This window comes from Macaca mulatta, chromosome 7 (genome assembly GCF_049350105.2).
Source record: "Macaca mulatta isolate MMU2019108-1 chromosome 7, T2T-MMU8v2.0, whole genome shotgun sequence".
NCBI lineage: Eukaryota > Metazoa > Chordata > Mammalia > Primates > Cercopithecidae > Macaca > Macaca mulatta.
This window is the reverse complement of record NC_133412.1, coordinates 6,010,960-6,038,162: the sequence shown is the minus strand read 5'-3', so window position 1 is coordinate 6,038,162 and position 27,203 is coordinate 6,010,960. Positions and strand designations below refer to the sequence as shown.

The 27,203-nt window shown below is 39.7% G+C and overlaps 1 long non-coding RNA gene across 1 annotated transcript; it reads left to right on the top strand.

The window, feature by feature from the left end:
- Nucleotides 1-387: 387 nt before the first annotated feature.
- LOC144329824 (uncharacterized) lies at nt 388-26,653 on the top strand. Its single transcript, XR_013395468.1, has 4 exons — nt 388-500; nt 22,468-22,554; nt 23,312-23,444; nt 25,350-26,653. It is a non-coding gene; the product is annotated as an uncharacterized LOC144329824 (long non-coding RNA).
- Nucleotides 26,654-27,203: the final 550 nt, after the last annotated feature.

The following is a 27,203-nucleotide window of genomic DNA, read 5'->3' as shown; positions in this document are numbered from 1 at the left end:
TGTCCACGGTACTGTTCTATAATGAAGTAAAAGAAGGGTGAAATTTTGCATACCTTACACCTACACCAGGATTCCCAGCTGTATCTTGAAGGAAGCAGAGGTTAGAACGTTCAATATTAATGTCGACACTAATGTCTCTAACGTCCTCGTGAATCTTAGGCAATTCTCCGGAGATACTGTCTGCTTTATTGTGTGTGCGTGTGTTTTAACGTTCTCAGTGAATTACATTTGCTGTCCTGACTCCTGATTTTCTTTCCCTGATTTTAGGATACTCAGTAACTTTCTACTCCCCTAGCAACAGCCAGCAGTGGTAGGAAGCTGCGCAGACAGCCCTGAGTGCCTCGTGCGCGGGCGCAGACACCCCCAGGGTGGTGTGTGGCTCCCTCCAGACCACGCCCACCAATGCCGGCGCAGCTGGTGCAGCGGAGCTGGGATCCTCTTCGTGGGGTCTGCACCGGCAAGGGCAGCTGCTGCCTGCCTTTCCTCTGGAATCGGTTGAGGTAATAACTTGTTTTCATGTAAAGAACAAGTTTGTTCAACAGTGATTTTGCTTGTTGACTGAAGACAGGCCTCGTTCGTTACCCCTTAGGGCCTTGTCTGGTAATACGTGCTTTTGCTTTTTTTAGGTGGGGGCGGTGCGCAGAGAGGCACTCACGAATGTTTTTTAAAACTTTTGTATAAATTTTCATTTTATTCGTCACATAAACATCATCTACAAGCAAATCCACATTCTGTTTTGCATATTAAGGCCTTTCTTACCTGTGATTTAAAATGCATGCATTCATTTATTCATTGTTTCAAATAATCGTTTCAATTATTTCCATGTTTTCAGGTATCACTCTTCACTATATTAAAAGATAATATCACTTTTATTATTTTAAAGACATTTATTATACATTCTCTGAGAATTTTCCAGAAATTTCCTCTGTACCTCTGGTTGAAAAGGTGAGGGACAGAGAATTTACTGGGAGTCACAGGAAAAGTCTGCTCAGTCTCCTGCTTAAAAAGAGCTTTGAATGTTTTTATTGCATGGCTGAATTTGCTCTGATTGTCAGATGTTCACAAAGGCATTAGCTTGTATGACTGAACTCTGAGACCACCTTTCTGAATGCATAGACTTGCCACATTGTTACTGTGTAAGCATGAATTTCATCATGTTGTCAGCTTTTCCTCCTACCCAAAAGCTGTAAACGTTGGCTAAAGTCCTGGAGTGCTTGCTCCTCATTTTTGTAAATGTGTGCCTGGCGTTTCCTTGAACAGATGGCTCATAAAACAGATACAAATTCTCTTTGATGAGTAAATACTAAAATTGTTTTCAGTTTTCAGTTAAATAAAAAATGCCTCTCAGAAAATTGGCAAATACGTCTCCAGGCAGCAAATATTTTTAGATTATGGTCTTGTAGAAATGTAAGTACAATAAGTATTTTCTTTTATCACATAGCATATTTTGAAGAGGTTTTCATGTATGTTACTTTTTCGGATTACCATTTTTATTGACAATAAGTTGCCCATCTTTCTATTTCTGATCTGATCTTTTGATGTCTGTTGTTTTTGTCTGAAGCTTTGACTCTCCTTTAATGCAGTTTGCATATGAAGGGAAAGCTGGTTATCCTGACTAGTAAAGAAGGGATTACTGAACCTGAAACTGTGAAGAGACACAAAAGCAAGAAGAGGACAGAAACAATTCAGGGCTCCAATAAGCAGAGTAGGATCTGTTTAGTGACTGCAATGTGGAAGTCTCTAACGTCAGCAAGACTGTGCTGAGAGGAACACATTTTCCTGTGAGTGTTTGGGACTCAATGGCCTATGTCTGCTATGCAAGTAATGAGTCCTCTGTCTAATGGTATCAAAACTATTCTGGAAGGATTTGTTCAGGATTTATGAGGTATTAGCAACCTACAGAGCAAGAACCCTGATACTTTATGGTTACTCCAAATTATTATAATAGGTGGTGTTTGTTTTGGCAGGTAAGACTTAAGTCAGGGACTCTGAGGTTGGTACTGTATCCAGAGAATTTAAAGTCCAGATCTTAGTTAAAAAAATGGCCTGTCATCTTTACTCTATTATTGAATTAGAGTCTAACATCATTGATTTTAATTTTACTGAATATAAATAGCAACCCTATATTCTATGCATACTGTTTTGACTGTGGCATTTATTTAGAGAAGAATGGAGACAAGATGGTTCCCCAATTTAAAGGAAACTGGAAGTGTTCTGGGGAAACAAATAGAGAAGGTAAGCCTTACTGGTTTCTCCTTTGGATGACAACCGTGGTCTGCTCTTATAAATAGAAAGCCCTTTTTGAGTTATTTCGTTTTGGTAATCTTATCAGCAAACATAAAGCATCATAGGAGAGGCAGGTGAGGATCCAGGTGGGGGGTTTCACCTGCTTCTAGGCATCATTTCCTTCAGCTCTGGTGGGGCACCCCCTTCATCGCTTGGGCTTATTGCAAGATGGCTGGGTCATTTCTTTTTTTTTTTTTTTTTTTGAGACGGAGTCTCACTCTGTCGCCCAGGCTGGAGTTCAGTGACATGATCTCGGCTCACTGCAAGCTCTGTCTCCTGGTTTCACACCATTATCCTGCCTCAGCCTCCTGAGTACCTGGGACTACAGGCGCCCACCACCACACCCGGCTAATTTTTTTATATTTTTAGTAGAGACGGGGTTTCACCATGTTAGCCAGGATGGTCTTGATCCCCTGACCTCATGATCTGCCTGCCTCAGCCTCCCAAAGTACTGGGATTACAGGTGTGAGCTACCATGCCCAGCCGGGTCATTTCTTTTTGAAGTTAGGAATAAGATGAAAGGGTTGAAAGCCAAGTTTATTTAAATGGATTTTACTTGTTGCTCACTTTTTCTTCTGGACTGCTCCGTTAGTTCTGTGACCGATGTTTTGGTGAAGTCCTGAAGACACATGGATACCCTGCCTCATGAGCGCTGGTGTGACTTTTCTCTTCTGTTCTTACCACTAGACATGATGGCTTGATGAAGTCAGGCCACCTCGCTCTTCTATGCTCTCAGTTCCATCTTCTCAACTCGGAAAGCCTGCCAAGGTCCTTACAACATCACAGCTGGGAAACTCTCAAAGCAGTAAACTTGGGCAATAGTGGGCTTCACTCACATCTTTGTTGTGTATTTCCAGGTATTGCTGTTCTGCATCATTTGGTGTACACCAGTTTAAAATAGTTTCATACTCTTTGTCCATTTTTGTGTTTATGTGTGGTAAGGCATGTCCAATTCCTATTAGTTTTTCCATAACATCTTGATTCATTCCTCCTGAAAATTCTCAAGGATCACTCCATCCCTGGTTATATGCTTCTTGGTCACAATGTAAAGGAGAATAAAGACCAGTTAAGCTCAACTCACAGGGAGACAGATAATTTTATTGGCATTTGTAATGCTAAAGAGAAGGTCAGAATTGGCCAATGTACCGTACCTCTACAAGTTTCCACTGGGGACATCCATGAGAAGTCAGTGAATCAAACATTTAAAATGGATAATATCTCTGAAAAAAGATACTGTCTCTGTCAATTATAATATTTGACACTTAATAGCCTTATTTTATACTCATTGAAAAAGACCTTCAGAATTGGTAAGATGTAACTTTTATTTTCATAAAAAGGAAAGCAGTGTGGAAATTAATTTGTAAATGAGTTTCTAAGGATACAGTGGCATTCTAATGTTTCTGAATCAGATCTTGATCCAGAGCCATGTATATCTTAACATCACTCTGTGAAATGAAGAGTGATGTGAGCGAAACATTTCCTAATACAAGAGGCATCATTGTCTGTGTGATTTCCAACTTCCCTGTTGACACCCAGTATTTTTTTTTAATTTATTTATTATTATTATACTTTAAGTTGTAGGGTACATGTGCATAACGTGCAGGTTTATTACATATGTATACTTGTGCCATGTTGGTGTGCTGCACCCATCAACTCATCATTTACATCAGGTATAACTCCCAATTCAATCCCTCCCCCCTCCCCCCTCCCCATGATAGGCCCCGGTGTGTGATGTTCCCCTTCCTGAGTCCAAGTGATCTTATTGTTCAGTTCCCACCTATGAGTGAGAACATGCGGACACCCAGTATTGATCTCAACTTTAAATTAACTGTGCTCTGAGAATAGATGTTTATGATTTCTATTATCTTAAATTTGTTCAGGTTGGGCGTGGTGGCTCATGCCTGTAATCCCAGCACTTTGGAATGTTGAGGCTGGTGGATCACTTGAGTTCAGGAGTTTGAGACCAGCCTGGTCAACATGGTGAAACCCTGTCTCTACTAAAAATACAAAAATTAGCCAGGTGTGGTGGCGGGCACCTGTAATCCCAGCTACTTGGAGACTGAGGCAGGAGAATCGCTTGAACCCGGGAGGCAGAGGTTGCAGTGAACCGAGATTGTGCCACTGCACTTCAACCTGGGCAATAGAGCGAGACTCTGTCTCAAAAAGAAAAAATTGATAAAAAATTGATAAAGAATTGATAAATTATGACCAAGAATGTGGTCTGTCTTGGTGAATATTCTATGTGTTCTTGAGAAGAATGTGTAATCTGCATCTGTTGGACAAAGTCGTCTGTAGATGTCAGTTATACCCAGTTGACTGATGGTGTTGTTTAGTTCAACTGTGTACTGACTTATTTGCTGCCTGCCGGATCTGTCCTTTTTTAAAAATTTATTATTATTATTATTATTATTATTATTTTTGAGATGGAGTCTTGCTCTGTCACCCAGGCTGGAGTGCAATGGTGAGATCTCGGCTCACTGCAACCTCTGCTTCCCGGGTTCAAGCGATTCTCCTGCCTCAGCCTCCTAAGTAGCTGGGATTACTGGTGCCTGCCACCATATCCAGCTAATTTTTGTATTTTTAGTAGAGATGGGGTTTCACCACATTGGTCAGGCTTCTCTTGAACTCCTGACCTCATGATCCACCCACCTTGGCCTCCCAAAGTACTGGGATTTCAAGCATAAGGCTACCACGCCTGGCCGTGTCCGTTCATTTTTAATAGAAGGTGTTGAAGTCTCCAACAATAATAGTAGAGTCTTCTGTTTCTCCTTGCAGTTCTTTCCTAGTTTGACCCACTTTTATTATGTGCATACATTTTTTTTTTTTTTGAGACAGAGTCTCGGCTAATTTTTGTATTTTTAGTATAGGTGGGGTTTCACCATGTTGGCCAGGCTGGTTGAGAAATCCTAATCTCAGATAATCTGCCTGCCTCGGCCTCCCAAAGTGCTGGGATTACAGGTGTGAGCCACCGCACCTGACCAAGAAAGAAATATTAATAGAAGGTCCTGAGTTTGACTCATTCTGTCTCCAGAGTCCTTGCTCACAAGGAGTAGAATATGTTTTTTCTCCTATATGGAAGATGTGTTCTAAGTCTAGTTTCAGAAATAATACCCTCCGTATATTGTAAAATTACTGTCTTAAATTAGGTTCTAAATATAGTAAATTACTTTTATATTTAGATCTGTGATACACCTGGAATTGATATTTTGAGTAACAGTAATGTGAGCTCAAAAGATAGATTTTTGTTCAGCACCAATGTATATTCAATTTCCTGGAACATTTATAGAAAAATTCATCTTTTCCCCATTGATCTTTCTTTCTTTTCTTTTCTTTTTTTTTTTTTTTGAGACGGAGTCTCACTCTGTCACCCAGGCTGGAGTGCAGTGGCATGATCTCGGTTCACTGCAACCTCTGCTTCCCGAGTTCAAGCGATTCTCCTGCCTCAGCCTCCCGAGTAGCTGGGATTACAGGCGCCTGCGCCACCACGCCCGGCTCATTTTTTTGTACTTTTTAGTAGAGATGGGGTTTCACCATGTTAGCCAGGATGGTCTCGATCTCCTGACCTCGTGATCCACCCGCCTTGGCCTCCCAAAGTGCTGGGATTACAGGTGTGAGCCACTGTGCCCGGCCTGATCTTTCTTATTAATTATTTACATACATATGCATTCATTTGTTTTGAGCTCTCTCTTCTTTCTTCATTTCTCTATCTTTGTGCAAATACCACACTGTCTTAATAAGAGACTTCATTGAACCCAAGAAGTTTTATTCCAGTGCCTTTTCTATTAACCACTTGTCTATTCTGTAATGATTCATGAGAAAAATTAAAAGTCTGCATGCCTTCTACCTATACCAATATGCCCAGCTTAACTTTTGTTTTGTTTTGAGACATGGTCTCACTTTGTTGCGCAGGCTGGAGTGTATGGCACAATCACGGCTCAATGAAGCCTTGACGTCGTGGGCTCCAGTGATCATCCCACCTCAGCCTTGTAAGTCGCTCGGACTACAGGTGTGTGCCACCACACCTGGCTAATTTTTTAAAAAAATTTGTACAGATAAGGTCTCACTGTGTTGTCCAGACTGCTGTTGAGCTCCTGGCCTCAAGTGCTTCTCCTATCTTGGCTTCCCAAAGTGTTGAGATTACAGGTATGAGCCACCATGCCCAGCCCACAATTTAGTTTTGAATAAACAGGTGTGTTTAGAACATTAGAACATTGGTGTTGCACTGTTGTCTCTATTTTGTGAGTCTTGAGTCAATACTCCCATTATCACTTATGGCAACCTTGTTAGTACATTCTCAGTATTATTTGGTATGTCCTCTCTTTTCCTTTTCTTGCTTTCTGGAGCCTTGGGGACTTTATTTTTTGCTGTACACAGCTTATGGAGGTGGGGACCTTCATAAACCGTCCTGAGTGAGCCAGGCACAGGGGCTCACGCCTGTAATCCCAGCATTTTGGGAGGCAGAGGCAGGCGGATCACAAGGTCAGGAGATTGAGACCATCCTGGCCAACATGGTGAAACCCCGTCTCTACTAAAATACAAAAAATTACCTGGGCATGGTGGTGCATGCCTGTAGTCCCAGCTGCTTGAGAGGCTGAGGCAGGGAAATTGCTTGAATCCAGGAGGTGGAGTTTGCGGTGAGCTGAGATCGTGCCACTGCACTCCAACCTTGTGACAGAGCTAGACTCCATCTCAAAGAAACAAAAAACAAAAAAACAGCCCTGGGTGGCTCCTGAACAAGGTCAGATGATGCAGTGATGTGGCCTTCCTTCTCTGGACAAGGGACACCAAGACCTGGGGAGTACTTGGTTACCACTGATAGCCTTCCTTGCTTCAAAATCTGTTATCTCCGACATTAATATTGGTACTTCTGCTTTCTTACAAATAGTGGTAGCATGATATATTTTGTTTTATGCGTTTACTTTTGTAACTTTAAATTTTTAATTTTTGTGGTTACATAATGTATATATTTATTGGTTACATGACATGTTTTGATACAGGCATGCAATACATTAATAATCACGTCAAGGTAAATAGAGTCTCTATTAATTTATATGTGTGTTTTATTTAAAGTGCGTTTCTTGTAGAGAACATATAGTTGCATTGTATTTTTTTTCCCAGTCACTCTGACAATCATTGTCTTTTAATTGGTTGATTTAGACCATTGACATTCAAAGTGAATAGTGATATAGACAGATTAATATCCATCATATTTGTTAATATCTTATAGCTGACACTTGTCTGTGTTCCAGTTTTTGTCACCTAATAGTTTTCTGTGTTTTGTGGTTTTAATAGAGCATTTTATATAATTTTCTCTCCTTTATTAGCATGTCAGTCATATTTGCTTTTTGTTTTTTACTTTTTTTTAATCCTAGGAATAAAAACTTTTATTTTCCATACTATTCATTGATCTCACGGATAACATATTCTTAAAAATAATGATATCAACAGTGTATTTGACTTGGTATGCTTATATATATATATGTGTCATACATACAAATTCATATACATAAATATATTTGCAAATATGCTTATATATATGTAAAATGAATGACAACAATGATACAAAGAATGAGAGGAAGAATTCATATTATTCTCTTATTACAGGTAATCATACTGCCTCAGAAATGATATCCTCTTATTTGAAAGGGAGCTTGGATTAGTTGTAAATGTAAATTGCAAACTGTTGGGCTGGTTATTGGATCAAGGGCCCCAGTTCCTGGCTGGCCGTTGGCCAGAGGCTGCATTCGTTTTTTTTTTCCATGTCAGCTTCTCTCACAGAGCAGAGTACTCCGTCAGAACCACCAAGGCAGAGAGCTTGCAAGGAAGACAGAAATTGCAATTAAGGTCATAATCACTAAAGTCTTCAACTTTCCAGTATTCTGTCGTTTACATGCCAGTGATACTTTTTGTCCACACTCAAGAACAAAGAACTAGTACCCAAGGTTGTGTAAGCCAAGAGATCAGGATAATTGAGCACCATCATTGGATCTACCTGGCACATCAGATCTTGTTTATTCTGCAAAAGTTTCTCAGTCTCCACTTAAGAATGTCAGGTATTGGCCGGGCGTGGTGGCTCACGCCTGTAATCCCAGCACTTTGGGAGGCCGAGGTGTGTGGATCACAAGGTCAGGAGATCGAGACCATCCTGGCTAACACGGTGAAACCCCATCTCTACTGAAAATACAAAAAATGAGCTGGGTGTGGTGGCGGGCACCTGTAGTCCCAGCTACTCGGGAGGCTGAGGCAGGAGAATGGCGTGAACCCTGGAGGCGGAGCTTGCAGTGAGCCAAGATCATGCCACTGCACTCCAGCCTGGGCGACAGAGCGAGACTCCGTCTCAAAAAAAAAAAAAAAAAGAATGTCAGGTATTTTGCATGATGTATCACAATATGAATCTAAATAGTTTCTCATAATTTAACTAGGGTTATGGATTAAACATTTACATTTATCTAACTTTAAAGACAAGAAAAGCTGGATATTTTATTATTTAGATAAACAAACGTAATTTATAAAAAGGAAAATAAGAGAATGCAAAATAGGTAATTCAAAATAATAGTAGCCTTCATCAGGGTAAGGAAGAAAGTAGAATTTGGGAAGTGCATTCAGGGGCATCAGTAGCATTAATAGTGTTCTGTTTATTGAGCGCCACAGTGAATTATAAAAAAGGGTAAGAATCTTTTTTAAATTTTAGAAGTGCTTTGGGCTTACAGAGCAGTTAGAAAGAGCAAATACCCAAGCCAGTTTTTTTTCTGAGTGTTAATCTCATACATTATTGTGGCACCTTTGTCACAATTAATGAACCAATATTACACATTAATCCCTCACTAATATCCACGGTTTATTAAGAATTCCTTAGTTTTTCACGTAATGCCCATTTTCTATTCCAGGTTCCCATCTAGGAACCCACAGCACATTGAGATATTCTCTCTCCTTAGGCTCCTTTTTCCTGTGCCAGTTTCTCAAGACTTTCTTTGGTTTTGATAACCTTGTCGCCCTTAATCGGGGATGTCTCTGATGTTTTTCTCATGATTAACCTGGGTGGGTGGGTTTTGGCACGGAGGACCCCAGAGGGAAAGTGCCATTCTCATTACAGTGCACCAAGTGTGTATACTTTCAATTAGCTTTATCACTGTTAATGTTAATTTGATTATCTGGATGTTGTAGTTTTGGTCAGCGTTCTTTCCTGTAAGATTAATCTTTTTTCCTCTTTCAGTGTTGTGCTTTTCACAAGTCACTGTGCACAGCACACACTTAAGAAATGGAAAAACTTGGTCTACCTCCTAATAGGCAGAGCCTCTGTAAATGTCATTTGTGTTTCTTCACTATGGTCAATTTATCTATTTTCCTCAATTTAGTATTATTTATTCAATATCTTACTTTTATGGATTGTTACATTAAATATTTTTCTTACCGTATGCCTAAAGTAGTTTATTGATTCTGGTGCTCATTTTTTTTTCAGTTTTGGCCACTGAAAAGTCTTTTATTTGGTTCTTGTACGATTTTGAAATAGTTCCATCATTGCAATTTGATTTTGTTTGGTTTGTTGATTGGTTGTGTTGCTGCTTAGATTTTTCTCACTTTCTGGTAATACAAGGTGCTCCAGGTTAATTGTGGTGATTCCCTGCCCAAGTCTGGTATTAACCATTTATTTAGGGCATCTTAGCTCCTTTTTTGGTGAATGGTATTAGCAAGAAAGGTCTGGTCCATAGGTATACGTATTTCTATTAAGGATCTACTGATTTGAAGCATTATCACTTGACAGCAAATAATATCGTTTTGTCAGCTGATAGCAAAGAATATGTATGTTTATATTAACTCACACATATGTACATACGTATAAATATTTCCATACTTATCCACGTTTATCTATATAAAGTTAAACCTGAATTTCTACTGTCTCTAGGTTCACATCAGTGGAATCCAGGAAAACATGAATCTATAATACCTCCCCTTTCCCAGCACCTTACCTGACCTCCCACTCTAACAGTGAGGAAGTTGGCCTCCTTTAATTAATTATTGACTCTCAAAATACATGCATAGTGGTTACAGAATTGGTCATCTCTACTCCCATGGGAAATAAATTTAATAACTACAGTATAGTGCTTTTATTCAAATCCCTTGGCCTTTAGGCTTAGAATTTATCCTTACTGACTAAGTTTTTAAAAGGAGTCAGTCCCCTTTTAGTCTACACATTCCACTGAAGTTATTTCTTATACTGTTAGATTATTTTGTCTGAATTGCTCCCCGGGGTCCCCAAGCATACTAAGCAATGCGTAATGCCTTATTTAATGGCGATTCAGTGTATACATTTAGGTTTACTCTTTGTGATACTAAGTTCTAGATGATTTGAAAAATGATTATTAAGACATCCTTATAGTATCATAGAAAAAATTTGGCTTCACAAAATCTTCCCCATTTCCCCTATTTATTGAGCCTTCCTCTGTTCCAAGCCCCTCATAGCCACTAATCTTTTTCATTTGCTATAATTTTACCTTTTCACCATGTCGTATAAATGGAATTACACAGTAAATAGTTTTTTCAAACTAGCTTTTTTCTTTTCTTTTCTTTTTTTTTTTCTTTGAGATGGAGTTTCGCTCTTGTTGACCAGTCTGGAGTGCAATAGCGTGATCTTGGCTCACCGCAACCTCCACCTCCCAGGTTCAAGTGATTCTCCTGTCTCAGCCTCCTGAGTAGCTGGGATTATAGGCATACACCACCACGCCTGGCTAATTTTGTATTTTTAGTAGAGACGGGGTTTCTCCATGTTGGTCAGGCTGGTCTCGAACTCCCAACCTCAGGTGATCCACCTGTCTTGGACTCCCAAAGTGCTGGGATTATAGGCATGAGCCACCGTGCCCGGCCCAAACTAGCTTTTTTCGATCATGAATATGCCCTTAAGATTTGTGAAGTGTGGACAGACATGGTGGCTCATACCTGTAATCCCAGCACTTTGAGAAACTGAGGTAAGAGAATTGCTTGAAGCCATGATTTTTAGACCAGCCTGGGCAGCAAGGTGAGAGCCTGCCTCTAAAATTAAAAAAAAAAAAAAAAATTAAGCTGGGTGTGGTGGCCTATGCCTGTAGTTCTAGCTACTTGAGAGGCCGAGGTAGGAAGATCCCTGGGGCCCAGGAGTTCAAGCTTACAGTGAGCTATGATTATACCACTACACTCCAAACCACTGGGCTATAGCAGAGCAGGGAGATCAAGAGACGCTCCCCAAAAAAAGAAAAAAATATATATATATAAAGCATACCTCATGATGGTTTAGATTTGCATTTCACTACGGACTAAAAGTGCTAAACATATTTTTAGGCCTTTAATGGACATTTCTGTAGTCATTTGGAGAAATGTCTATTCACACAGTTTACTCACTATTTTTTTTTTTTTTTTGAGATGGAGTCTTGCTCTGTTGCCCAGGCTGGAGTGCAGTGGCAGGATCTCGGCTCACTGCAACCTCTGCCTCCCTGGTTCAAGTGATTCTCCTGCCTCAGCCTCCTGAGTAGCTGGGATTACAGGCGTGAACCACCACACCCAGCTAATTTTGTATTTTTAGTAGAGACAGGGTTTCACCATGTTGGTCAGGCTGGTCTCCAGCTCCTGACCTCGTGATCCACCCGCCTCAGCCTCCCAAAGAGCTGGGATTACAGGTGTGAGCCACCACACTCACTTTTCATTATTATGTTTGTCTTTTTATTTTTGAGTTGTATGAGTGATCCGTATTGTCTGGATAATAGTCCTCTGTCAGCTCTGTGATTTGGAAATATTTTCTTACTTTCTTGGATTGTCTCAGTGGTGTACTTTGAATCACAAAAGTTAATTCTGATGAAATCTATTTTATCCAGTGTTTTCTTTTGTCACTTGTATTTTGGTGTCATATTTTAGAATTGATTGTTTCACCTAAGGTAAAGACGTTTCTTTTTTGGGATTTTTAGTTTTAGCATTTATATTTGGTCAATGTTTGATTTTGAGTCAATGACATATATGGTATAAGACAGTTCAGTTTGCCTGTGGATACCACTTGTCCCAGAAACTTCATTGCAAAAAGTGTTTTTCCATATTGAATTGTCTTGGCAAGCTTTTAAAATTAATTTACCATGTATGTAAAGATTAATTGGAGGCACTCAACTCAGTTCCATTAACACATATGTCGGTCCTCATATTGGTACTACAGTGTCTTGATTACTATCAGTTTGCAGTACATTTTGAAATTTGGAAGTGTGACTCCAATACTCCAAAATTATTTTTTCAAGATTTTTTTGGCTCTTCTGGAGTACTTTGATTTCCACAGGAATTTTAGAATCAGCTTGCCAATTACTGCAAAAAAATGGAAAAAAAAGTTTCTGGATTTCATTTTTTTGGATTGTTAGTACATAGAAATATAGTTGATTTCAAAGTTTACTTTGTGTACTGCAATGTTACTGAACTCTTTTTTGGTTATAATCTTATTTTGGTGGATATGTCAGGATTTTCTATACATGAGGTCCTGTCATTTGCAAATATAAACAGTTTGACTTTAAGTATCTTTTATTTATGTTCTAGCCTAATTACCCTGGCTACATCCTCCTATATAATGTTGAATAGAAGTGGCAAAAGTGGACATCTTTGTCACATTTGTAATCTTGGGGAAATTACTGAGACTTTCATGATACCTTATGTTATGTGAGCTTTTAATGGATGCCCTTTCTAGGTTGAGAAAGTTCCCTTCTATCCCTAATTTGTTCAGAGTTTTTATCATGAATAGGTTGTGGGTTTATCGAATGCTTATTCTGCATCTTTTGCAATAATCATACGGATTTTGGCCTTTATCTTATTAATACAATGTCTTACACCTATTGCTTTTGTATGTTTAACCAAACTGACATTCCAGTGATAAATATCCTTGGTCATAGTGTATAATCCTTTTCATATGTTGCTGGTATGTTTTGATAGTATTTCTTTGAGAATTTTTTGCCTCTGTTTCATGAGGCATATTGGTCTATAATTGTCCTATCCTCAAATACATTTGTTCTATTGTGGGATCAGGGTAACTGGCCTTGTAGAGTAGATCAGCAAGTTTTGTCTTCTCTTTTTTTTCTTCTCGGAGGAAGAGTTAGTGAAGGATTGTTATTCATTCTTAACAGATTTAGAGTAATTCACCGGTCATCTTGCCCTAGACAGGAATTGAATTCTAACAAGAATTACATGAGCTTAGAAGGGAATCCTTCCCTAGGTGAGTCTTCAGTTGAAACCTCAGCCTGAGTCATGTGACCCTGAAAAACTATAGGTATTACATTTATGAGGTTCTGAGTCACTAAGGTTTGAGGTAACTTACTATGCAGTAATAAATAACTAATATACCTGTGAGTAACTTGAATGTGTTATACTAGATTAGATCATACAATAGAAAAAAGGTATTAGTGGAAAACCTAGTACAATATGAAGAAAGCCTGTATTTCAGTTACTAGTTTTGTACCACTGTCAATTTCTGAGTTTTCATAAACATACTATGGCTAAGTAAGGTATAAACATTACAGAAGGCTGGAAGGTATGTGAGACACTCTGTACTATAATTGTGTTTGTTTTCTTCTTTTGAGTCAGAGTCTCACTCTGTCGCCCAGGCTGGAGTGCAGTGGCGCGATCTCAGCACACTGCAAGCTCCACCTCGCGGGTTCACACCATTCTCCTACTTCAGCCTCTTGAGTAGCTGGGACTACAGGCTCCCGCCACCACACCCAGCTAATTTTTTGTATTTTCAGTGAGTTTCACTGTGTTAGCCAAGATGGTTTCGATCTTCTGACCTTGTGATCTGCCCACTGCAGCCTCTCAAAGTGCTGGGATTAGAGGCGTGAGCCACCGCACCTGGCCTTTCTTGTTTTTTTCCTTTGAAACAGAGTCTCACTCTGTCACCCAGGCTGGAGTGCCACGGCATGACCTCGGCTTACTGCGACCTCCAACTCCCAGGTTCAAGTGCTGCTTCTGTCTCAGCCCCCCGAGTAGTTGGGGTTACAGGCACAAGCCACCGTGCCAGGCTAACTTTTTTGCTTTTTAATTTTTAGTAGAGACGAGGTTTCACCATGTTGGCCAGGCTGGTCCTGAACTCCTGACCTCATGATCTACACACCTTGGCCTCCCAAAGTGCTTGGATTACAGGTGTGAGCCATGCCTGGCCTGTTTTTGCATTTTTCTATACATCTAAAATTATTTCAAAATAAAAACATTTTAAAATGTATTTGCTCCACAAAAAAAAAAAAAAAAAACCCACAAAACAAAACAAACAATAACAACAAAAAACTTTGATCAGAGGATGAACAGAGATGTTGGGAGAGAATGGCAAAGCAGTTCGCCTATTATCCACCGTTCCAAACCCAGATGAAGAAGACCCCCACAATCACTAGGGACTCCCCTCAATTTTCTCCCTTCCTGTAAAACTCCCCATTACACGGTCACCATTTTGTGTGTCACTAACTACTTCTTTAAAGATGGTGGCCTGTGCCTCCCACACCTCATAAAGCCCCATTTTCAGACATTGGCAGTGTATCTGTTGGGTCCACTAAAGAGTTTTTAAAAGGCATGGCTTCCCGACACTAGAAGCTATCATAATATTGAGAAATATAAGTGACAGGGAACAATATATCACAATTCTGCATTCAAGGGTGTTTTCTTGGTGCTGGGATTCCTTTTTCAAGTTTGAAAAGAGAAATGTATCTTCATGCCTTTGAGAAACACCTTGGTTAATTAAACTTTTTCTTCTGCAGACCCAGTCATGAATTCTTTGGGACCATGCACTCTGTTGAGACTTACCTTATGGTTTTCTGTTGAACATTGCCAAGTCCAAAAGCCACAGGTTAAATATCATAGTGGTAGCAGGTGAGTAGGGCATATACATAACAACAAGAATAACAACAACCAGCTTTAATAAACATGGGGCTTTAGACCAGCCTCTGCTTATATAGATCAGGAAAAGAAACCTTTGGCCGGCTGTGGTGTCTCATGCCTGTAATCCCAGCACTTTGGGAGGCCCAGGCAGGAGATCACTTAAGCTCCAGAGTTCAAGACCAGCTTGGGCAACATAGCGAGACCCCATCTCTACTAAAAATACAAAACAGTAGCTAGGTGTGGTGGTGTGTGCCTGTGGTCCCAGCTGCTCAAGATGCTGAGGTGGGAGCCCACTTGAGCCCAGAGGGCAGGGGCTGCAGTGAGCCAAGGTCATGCCACTGCATTCCAGCCTGGGTGACAGAGTGAGACCTTGTCTAAGAACAAGAAAATAAAAAGGAAAAGAAACTTTAAAAACCAGGTCCACTCATGCCATGCACAACTCCTGTTCTCAGACCTCAGCAGTCTGCTGGGTAGCACCAGGGCTGTGTGCAGGAACCATGCCTACAAAGTGTACAAAGCCATAGGAGTACATACTGCACTCCCACGGAAATCCACAAAGTCAAGGCTCTTGCTTCTGTTGTCCATAATCTGGAGAATATTCTCCACACTGCAGTTATAGCTTCTATGAGAAAATGAGCTTCTGCAGCCTGCAGACGTGGAGTGAGAAGATAGAGCAGACCTGGGCCACATATCTCACTACTGAGGTCAGGATAACAGATATTTAGGTGCTGTTATAATGGACATTTGTTTTTCAAGAATCCTTCTCACTCTTCCATGCTTATATTTTATTCCATGAATAAGGATAGTTTCCTTTAAATTGATTATCTTAAAACATGGAGGGTTAGTTTCCTTTAAATTGATAATCTTAAAACATGGAGGGTTATTCTATTAATCGTAACAGGAGTTCCTGTACGCTAAGTGACTTGTAGAGTGCATTTCCTTTTCGTTTTGATGTATACATTATAGTCTATTATGATGTATACTGTGAATAACATCCCTCACCAATCTTCGGGGAAAAAAGGTAGAATGGCAGACCATAAAGGAGACCCGAGAAGATATGGACAAGGAGTGATCCATCTCAAAATGGCCAGAGTGACAATGAGCTCTATGTGCTGAGAGTTACGAGAAAATAGATTTCAGACACAAAACTGTATTAACATGGTATCACCGGCACAGATAGCACAATGCTGAGGACTGAGTTCCCAAACATGACTCTGATAGCATGGAAGATGTGATTTCTCACAACCTGTATAACAAACTATTACCAGATTTCACTTAGGCTGCCCTGCCTACAAGAGCTCTTAGAAAGATGCCACTGAAAAGGTCTAAAGTCTCAGATGTTATCTGGATCCAACACTGTCGCCACCCTCTATTCTGAATAGAAAAGAGTTCTCAATGGATGCATAGCTTCTGTTTTTGGAATCAAAACTTGTTGTTAACTTAATTGAGCCTTCCTAGAATTTGAAAATTTTAGTGCCAATAAACTCAACATCCTAAATTATAAATTATATTAATTTCTTCTTCATCAAACATACTCTTTAGGCAGCACCAAAGCTCATTCCATTTCTAAGTACCTAAAAGTAAAGTTGACCAGAGCAACAAGTGGTCAGAGAAGAAATTTTGTGAAAACTATAATGCATCTGCATCTGCAGTGACTATTCATAAAGTTATTATTGGTGTGAACATCATTCGTGTGATTGGAAAGATGAATGGTGATGTAGTGTGGATTTGTATTCCCGCTCAAATCTCATGTTGAAATGTAATCCCTAGTGTTGAAGGTGGGGCCTAGTAGGAGGTGACTGGATGATGGAGGAAGTTTCTCATGAGTGGTTTAGCACCGTTCCCCTTGGTACTGTTGTCACGATAGTGAGTTCTCATGAGATCTGGTTGTTTAAAAGTGTGTGGCAGTTCCCAGCCTCTCTCTTGCTCCTGCTCTGGCTATGTGTTGTGCCTGCTCCTCCTTCACCTTCAGTCATGGTTGTAAGTGTTTTGAAGCCCTCCCCAGAAGCTGAGCAGATGCCATCCTGTGCAACCTTACAGAATTGTGAGCCAATTAAACCTCTTTCCTTTATAAATTGCATGATCTCAGTTGTTTTTTTGTTTTGTTTTGTTTTGTTTTTTTAGATGGAGTCTAGCTCTGTTACCCAGGGTGGAGTGCAGTGGTGAAATCTTGGCTCACTGCAACCTCTGCCTCCTAGGTTCACGTGATTCTCCTGCCTCAGCCTCCTGAGTAGCTGGAATTACAGGTACCCGCCTGGTTAATTTTTATATTTTTAATAGAGATGGGGTTTCACCATGTTGGTCAGGCTGGTCTCGAACTCCTGACCTCATGATCTGTCCACCTCAGCCTCCCAAAGTGCTGGAATTACAGGTATGAGCCACCGCACCCAGCTAGTATTTTTTTTTTATAGCAATGTGAGAACAGACTAACACAAGTGGAAAATATAAACATATAATCATTCTGGATTGAAGAATTAGATTTGCAGTGCAGCTGATGGAGAATATTGCTCATAATGTCTAAGATTAGGGCATACATTTTCAAGATACAGATTTTTCTGTCTTCAGAGAGTGTCAGTCAAGTGAAAACTTTGAATTAACTCTTTACTATTTCTATCTTCCTTCTCAACCAACGTTATGAACCATGGTCTACAAAGTTACCTTTCCACATATGTTGTATCTGTTTTATCTATAGTTTACTCTTTTTTTTTTTTTTTTTTTTTTTGAGACTGAGTCTTGCTCTGGTGCCCAGGCTGGAGTGCAGTGGTACAATCTAGGCTCACTGCAACCTCCACCTCCCAGGTTCAAGCCATTCTCTCACCTGTCCTTCCCGAGTAGCTTGGACTACAGGCATGTGCCACCATGCCCAGCTAATTTTTGTATTTTAGTGGAGACGGGGTTTCACCATGTTGGCCAGGCTGGTCTCAACTCCTGACCTCAAGTGATCCGCCCGCCTCAGCCTCCCAAAGTGCTGGGATTACAGGCATGAGTCACTGTGCCTGGCTTGTAGTTTACTCTTGAGTTGTGTCTCTCTACATAGCTATAAAGTATAGCCTTACCAAATGAGACTCCAGAAGATTAACTCCTTGTTGTCTACAATGTCTACATTTCGTGGGATACTTCTTTATCCTGGTGTATTTCCTAATATCTAAATGTCCTACATGTCACCAGGTGTCCTTCTCACAGGAAACTTGCTTATACTAGCACATGCCTTTGAAGCTCTTATCTGACCTTTGTACAGTTTACTTCTACCAAGGTAGTCCCAGCTACTTAGGAGGCTGAGGTGGGAAGATTGCTTGACCCCAAAGGTCGAGCCTACAGTGAGCTGTGGTCATGCCACTGCATGCTAGCCTGGGTGGTAGAGTGAGACCCATCTAAATAAATAAATAAATAAATACAATGAAATCAAGTTTTGAAAATTACGATTAGTTTTATATGTACAAAACAGTGGCAAGTATAGTACAAAAGTTCTTGTATTCTATTCCACATACAGAATTTCCTATATTATTTCCTATATTATTAACCCCTATATTAGTATAGGGCATTTATCACAATGAACCAACCAATATTATACATTGTCACTAACTGCTACCCATGCTTTGTGCATATTTCGTTGTTGCACTTCATGTCCAGTTTCTATTTCAAGATCCCATCTAGTGTACCACGTCACAATTAGATCTCATGTAGGCTTTTTTGACTGTGACAGTTTCCAGGAGTTTTTTCATTTTTGATGACATGAGCGTTCTTGATTTGGGATTACTCTGATGTTTTTCACAAGATTTCGGTGGATTGTGGATTTTGGTGTAGAAGACCACAGAGAAAAGAAAAATGCCTTTCTCATTATATAATATCAAGGGTATATACTAAAAACACACTTTATCACTGTTGATGTTCATTTGATCACCTGGATGAGATAGTTGATATAAAATTTCTCCGCTGAAAATTACCTTTCCTCATTTTCCATGTTGTATGTATCAAAAAAGTTACTACTCACATAAGAAATGGGGAGTCTTGCTCCATCTCCCAATAGGCAGAATATCTACAAAAATTATTTTCAGTCTTTCACCATTTGTGTGTCTGTTTTTTTCCATTTACATTTATTAAATCACTTATTTCTATAAGTATGCAAATGTGTATATTTTACACTTTAATTGTATTTATTTATTTATTTTTGAGATGGAGTCTTGCTCTGTTGCCAGGCTGGAGTGCATTGACACAATCTCGGCTCACTACAACCTCTGCCTCCTGGGTTCAAGCAACTCTCCTGCCTCAGCCTCCCTAGTAGCTTGCTTTACAGGCGTGTGCCACCACGCCCAGCTGATTTTTGTATTTTTAGTAGAGACAGGGTTTCACCATGTTAGCCAGGATGGTCTTGATCTCTTGACCTTGTGATCTACCCACCGCAGCCTCTCAAAGTGCTGGAATTACAGGCATGAGCGACCGCACCTGGTCTCCTTCGTTTATTTTATTGTTCAAATTGTTCTACTGTTGATCATTCAAAGGTCTTTTGGTTGATCCTCTATCATTTTGAAATACTCTGGTAATTACAGTTTAATGTTGTGTGATTGGTTAGTTGGTTTTATTGTTGATTAGCGTATTCTTTTCTGGCACTGCATGGTGCTCCAGGCTACTTGTGTTTTGATTCCTTGCCGAAGCCTAGTACGCATCGTGTCTTCAGGAAGCCTTAGTTCCTTTTATTGGAAAATAGAATTTGAAACAAAGATTGGGGCACCAGGTCCACTCACTGCTACTGGGGCATCCATTGATTCGAAGCCTTGCCAGGTGACAAAGAAAATAAATTTATCTCTATATATTGACACATAAATATATACATATCTCTAAATATAGCAATATATGTCCATATGCATCCATATTAAATTAAACATGAATTCCTACTAATGCTCCATTACCACACAATCTAAATTATTAGCAGATGAATCAGTTTGCCTATTCCCACTTATTTGTATGTAACCTACCATTCCAACAGTGAGACAGTTGGCTTTGTTAACAGTTTCACATTCTGAAAAGACTTGCATAGTGTTTCCAGAATTGGTAATCCATATGCCCAGGAGAAATGACTTTTACCAACTTCAGTTTTTAAACTTAGACTCTCCCCTCATTTTTAAAGTTACTTAGGCCATTCCGCCTTCCTCCCATTCCCTTCAGTGAAATAACTCATACCTTTGTAATACCGTTACATTATTTTGTGTATTTCTTTTTGGGGTCCCCCAGCCTACTAAATAATGTTTTAAATTTGCATACTTTTAGATTATTCCTTTCTGTTGTAAAATTCTATAGGATTTCAAAAACACTATTATGTATCCATCACTATAACATCACACAGAATAATTACACTGCCCCATAGAAGACCCCTGTAATTCATATCACCCTTCCTCTCTCCCAAGCCCCTTGTAACCAACAATCTTTTTACTACCTTTATACATTTGTATTTTCCAGAGTGTTCTGTAAATGGAATTACACAGTATTTTGCCTTTTCCAACTTGCCTTTTTCACTTAACAATACACATTTTAGATTGGTGAAATATAACTCCATCATTGTTTAAATATTCATTACCCTAATAACAAAGGAGTTGAGCAAATCTTCATGTCTTTCTTATAGAATTTTTGGAGAAATGTACATTTAAGTAATTGGCCATTTTTAACTTAGATATTTGCCTTTTTATTATTTAGTTAAAACACGCTTTTTTATATACTGAATAGTAGATCCTTATGTGGCTAGCAAAAGTTTTCTCCCTTCTTTGGTTTGTCTTTGATACACTTTGAATCACATATTTTAATTCTGATGAAGACCAATATATCTCTTTTTTATTCTGTCACTTATGCATTATCTGTTGTACCTTAGAAAATATTGCTTAATAATCTAATGTCATGAAAACATACTTCTGTTATCTTCTATGGTTTTGGCCTATCTAGCACTTATATTTAGATATATGATTAATTGGAATCAATCATGTATATGGTGTGAAAGAGGAGTTTAACTTGCATGTTGATATTCACTTGTCCCAGCAACATTTGTTAAAACATATTTATGGTTTTTTTCTTATTGAATTGACTTGACAAACTTGAAAATCAGTTGATCATGAAGGTAAGTGTTAATTTTTGGACACTCAATTTTATTGTATTGATGTATATGTCTATCTTTATACTAGTGCCACAAATCTTTTTTTTTTTCTTTTACTTTTTTCTTTTTGTTTTGAGACAGGGTCTTGCTCTCTCACCCAGGCCAGCATACAGTGGCATGATCATGCCTCACTGCAGCCTCCAATTCCTGGGCTCAAGAGATCCTCCTACCTCAGCCTCCTGAGTATGAAGAACTACTCATGTGGGCCACCAAGCCTGGCTAAGTTTTTAAAACGTTTTTCTTTTTTTTTTTTTTTTTGAGACAGAGTCTCGCTCTGTCACCCAGGCTGGAATGCAGTGGCGTGATCTTGGCTCACTACGAACTCCGCCTCCTGGGTTCAAACAATTCTCATGCCTCAGCTTCCCGAGTAGCTGGGATTATAGTCATGCACCACCACACCAGGCTAATTTTGTATTTTTAGTAGATATGCGGTTTCACCATGTTGGCCAGGCTGGTCTCGAACTCCTGATCTCAGGTGATCTGCCCTCCTCGGCCTCCCAAAGTGTTAGGATTACAGGCGTGCCACTGCGCCTGGCCAAAAGCTTTTTTGTAGAAAAGAATCTCGCTGTGTTGCACAGCCTGATCTCAAACTCTTGGCCTCCAGCAGTCCTCCTGCCTCAGCCTCCTGAGTAGCTGTGATTACAGGCACAAGCCACTGCACCCAGCCAGTACCACAAAACTTTATTACTATTGCCTTGTAGTCATTTTGCAATCAGTAAGTGTGCATTTGCTGTGCAGACTTTATTGCTCTTTGTCAAGATTAATTTCTTTGTTGTGGATCTATTCCATTTACATATCAGTTTTATAATCATGCAAATTTAAGCAAAATTTCATCTGGAATTTTGATGGGGACTGCATTAAATCTGTAGATCCGTTTGGAAAATAGTGCCATCTTAGCAATATTAAGCCTTTCAATCAGTGATAAAATGCCTTTTCATTTATTTAGGACTTAATTATTTTTCTTCAGTAAGTTTTATAGTTTTCAATGGACATATCTAACAATTGCTAGTGTGTAAAAATGAAATTTATTTCTCTATTTTGACCTTGTTTACTGCAGCCTTGATGAACTCATTTTTTATTTCTAATTATATTTCATTAGAATTCTTAGAATTTTCCATACTCAACACCATGTCATTTGCAAAGTTGACTTTCTTTCCAAATCAGATTCTTTGTATTTATTTTTCTAGCCTATTTGTCCTTACTGTACCCTCCAGTGAAATGTTAAAAATAGAAGTGGCAAGAGTGGACAACTTTCAAGTAAATTATGATGTCATGTGAGTTATTCGTGATTGATTTAAGGTGAAGAAAGTTCCCTTCTATGCCTAACTTGCTACATGTTTTTATCATAAGTTGATTTGGCATTGAGCAAGTGTTTATTCTTCATTTTTGAGATAATCATGTGGATTTTGTCCTTTATTTTATTAATATAGTTCATGAGTACTAATTTATTTTGTATGTTAAACCAAATTTGTGTTACCGATGTAAACATCCTTGGTCATACTGTATAATTCTTTTTTTTTTTTTTTTTTTGAGATGGAGTCTTGCTCTGTCACCCAGGCTGGAGGGCAGTGGCGCGATCTCCGCTCACTGCAAGTTCTGCCTCCTGGGTTCACACCATTCTCCTGCCTCAGCATCCCAAGTAGCTGGGACTATAGGCGCCCGCCACCACGCCCGGCTAATTTTTTGTATTTTAGTAACTGTGTTAACCAGGATGGTCTCGATCTCCTGACCTCGTGATCGGCCTGCCTTGGCCTCCCAAAGTGCTGGGATTACAGGCATGAGCCATCGTGCCTGGCCTGTATAATTCCTTTTACGTGTTACTGATTTGTTTTCCTCATATTTTAACATCTGTATTCATAATACATATCCATTTATAATACTCCCTTGAAATACCTTTGTTACATTTCTATTAGAGATCAGGGTAGACTGTCTCATGAAATGCATTGCGAAGTGCTGTCTTCTCCACGTTATTTGTGTCATTTTTAATTTTTTTGAACTATTGGTAATAGATTGGTATTCATTTTTTAAAAGGTTTGGACATATGCACCAGTGAATCCTAACAACAAACACGTGAGCTTGGAAGGAGATTCTTCTCCAACTGAGCCTTCGGTTGAGAGCCCAGCCCTGGCCAACAGCTAATCTGGATTCCTGACCCAAAGAAACTGTGAGTAATATATGTGTGGTTTTGAGGGAGTAATTATGTGGTAATTTGTTACGCAGAAACTAATAAGTAGTATACCAGATAGTAAATGTAATGTGGCATCCTGGATTAGATCCTAGAACCAAAAAATGACATTACTGCAAAGCCTAGTAAAATATGATAGAAGCCTGTACTTCAGTTAAAATTTTAGTACCACCTACAACTTTGTTTTCCTATGTTTACTATAGTTATATTAGATGTTATCATTTCCAGATATCTGAAAGATGTATAAAACTCTTTGTACTATCTATGAATATTTCTGTATATCTAAAATTGTTTCAAATAGTAAAATGTGTAGATATTATTTGGCACAAAGAACACAAACCATAAACAATAACCTGATGCACAGGAAATGAATGGATGTGAGGGAGGGAACAGCATCCCGTCATTCTGAACACAGGTTGCTTCAGGAAGACAACCTCGAGCTCCAGGGACTCTAGTCATCTTTCTTCGTTGCCATCAGATTGCCTATTCCCCACTCACCAATTTGAGTGTCAATAACCACATCTTCAAAGATAGATGCTTGTGCCCCACATACCCCAGAAAGCCTCACTTTCAGACTCTATTTTGAAGTGAATCTGCAGGATCCACTAAAAACTTATTGAAAGACATGACTGCAGGATGTTAGAATCCAATATTAAGAAATGTCAGCGGCCAGGCGTGGTGGCTCACGCCTGTAATCCCAGTACTTTGGGAGGTCGAGGTGGGCAGATCATGAGGTCAGGAGATTGAGACCATCCTGGCTAACACAGTGAAACCCTGTCTCTACTAAAAATGCAAAAAATTAGCTGGGCATGGTGGTGGGCACCTGTACTCCCAGCTACTTGGGAGGCTGAGGCAGGAGAATGATGTGAACCTGGGAGGCGAAGCTTGTAGTGAGCGGAGATCATGCCACTGCACTCCAGCCTGGGCGACAGAGCGAGACTCTGTCTCAAAAAAGGGAAAATGTCAGTGATAGGAAATATAAACTGTATTTCTGAATTTAGGAGAGTGTTTTTTCTATGTACAAGTATTCTTTGTTACATGCTCAAAAGACAGTTATACTTTCAAGTCTTTGAGAAAAGTCTGTGAAAATTGTTATTTTCACTTTACAGACTGAATCATGAATTATTTGGGACCCTGTAGCCTGTTGACATTGATATCATGGAATTATATTGTCCCTTGCCAAACCCAAAAGTCACAAAGTAGATATTATCATGGTCGCAGGTGAGCTGGCTACAAAAAAAAAAAATTATAAATATGCTAATTTAGGCTAGTCCTGCTTACAAAGACCTATATATGAATCTCTATACACAAGGGTTTTGGCAGGTGAAGTCATGTGTTGATATGGTCAGGCTTTGTGTGCCTACCCAAATCTCATCTTGAATTGTAATCCTCAGGTGTTTAGGGAGAGACCAGGTGGGAAGTGATTGGATTATGGGGGCGGTTCCCCCATGCTGCTCTCATGAGAGTGAATTCTCAAGAGATCTGATGGTTTTATAACCAGTCGTTTTTCCTTCCCTGACACACGCTTGCTTGTGCTCTCTCTTTCTTTCTGTTTCTCTGTCTCTCTCTCCCCCACTCCCCGTCCCTGCCTCATTCACCTGCCATCGTGTAAGATGTACCTGCTTCCCCTTCAGCATGACTGTAAATTTCTGGAGGCCTCCCCAGCCATGTGGAGCTATGAGTCAGTTAAACCTCTTTTTTAATTAACTAATTAATTAATTAATTTATTTTTATAAATTACCCAGTCTCAGGTATGTCTTTATGGCAGTTTGAAAAGAGACTAATACATATGTGTTGTATACAAGTGGAGAAAAAGAGATAGAAAAAACAAAAGAACAAGCCGTATACAACATATACTCAACCCTCCATGCCGTGTTCCAAGAGATGGAGACAGGCTGAATGAGGATTGTGCATATGTGCTGGCTAAAGGAAGAATCCCACTGCAGGGAGGACTGTCCACTGACCTGCCACCAACAGCTCCCAATTCACGGACCGCAGCAATCCGATTGGCAGCACCAGGTAGTGTCTAGGAAACATACCTAAAAAGCCTGCAAAGCCGTGTGAATGCGTACTGCACTCCCTAGAGATCCGTAAGATGAGCATAATTCCTTTTAAAGTCTGCAATCATGGGGTATATTCTCCACATCAAATCAATAGTGTCAGTAAGAAAACTAGTTCACAACTTAGAGTCTGGAGTGAGAGATACAGCTGACCTGAACCACATTTCTCATGTCTGAGATCAAGATAATAAGAGCTGTTACTTAGGCGCTGTTATTTGAGTATTTGTATTTGTGAAAATCCTTAACTTCTCCAATCTCGTATCTTTACTCTTTGAGATATAAAAGGCCTCATTTATACTTCCACATCTTAACACATGGAGGATTACTTATTTTAAGTGGATATATATTAATACTTTAATGACTTGTGAAATCTCCTTTTACTCTTCACTTCAATGCATATTTTAAAATCCGGCCAGTCGCAGTGGCTCATGCCTGTAATCCCAGCACTTTGGGAGGCCCAGACAGGCAGATTACCTGAGATCAGGAGTTTGAGACCAGCCTGACCAACGTGGAGAAACCTCATTGCTACTAAAAATACAAAATTAGCCGGGTGTGGTGGTGCATGCTGGTAATCCTGAGGCAGGAGAATCACTTGAACCTAGGAGATGGAGGTTGCAGTAAGCCGAGATCGTGCCATTGCACTCCAGCCTGGGCGACAGAGCAAGACTCTGTCTCAAATAATAATAATAATAATAATAATAATAGTAATAATAATAATCTGTCTTGATGTATATACTGTGAACACTCTACCTTACCAAAGTATGGATCAACAACAAAAAGACCAGAGTGGAAGGCCGTAAATGAGACACAAGAGATCTGGGCAAGGAGTAGTCCCTCAAACTGGCAAATCAAAATCAAGCAGGTGTGAGATCTCAGACTTAACAGAAAAAAAGCCAATGGACACAAAACTGTACTGACATGATGTTACATGATACAGTGTGTTGCACCAAGTCCCCAGACAAAACCTCTGACAGCATGGAAGATATGATTTGCCACAGTATACTAAACTACCCGATTTCACACAGATGGGCCTGGCCACAGCAGTTTTCAAAAAGTTATCATTGCACACAGGCCAAACTCTTACACCACATCATGAGGCAAGTGCCCCGCGCTATGCACACCCGAGCCTGTTAGAAGTTAAGAGTTCAGTGAATAAATGGCTCCTATCTTTGAGATCATGACTTCATGTTCACTTAATGCAGTCTTCCTGGAGCCTAAAACTCTGGGTAAAATTTTAGTCATAATTCTGAATCATGAACTATATGAGTTTCTTCTTTACTCAATACATTCATGAGGAAATGGGAAGACCAATTCCAATATCCAAGTATCTCAAAGTAGAGTTGAACAGAGTAGCCAGGGGACATAGCAAAAGGTTTAACGGGAACCACGATGCATCCATATCTGCAGTGGCTTATCATGAGGTGACTTGCAGGTTCATCAGCCTCATGATTAAAAACATAAATGGAAATGAGCATACAGAGACACACACAAATATTATAGGTTGGAAATTGAATTTAGAATGAAGCTTAAAAAGACCATTATTCATATCTCTTTTTTTTTTTTTTTTTGGGGGGGATGGAATCTTGCTCAGTCACCCAGGCTGAAGTGCAGTGGCGCGATCTCAACTCACTGCAAGCTCTGCCTCCTGGGTTCACACCATTCTTCTGCCTTAGCCTCC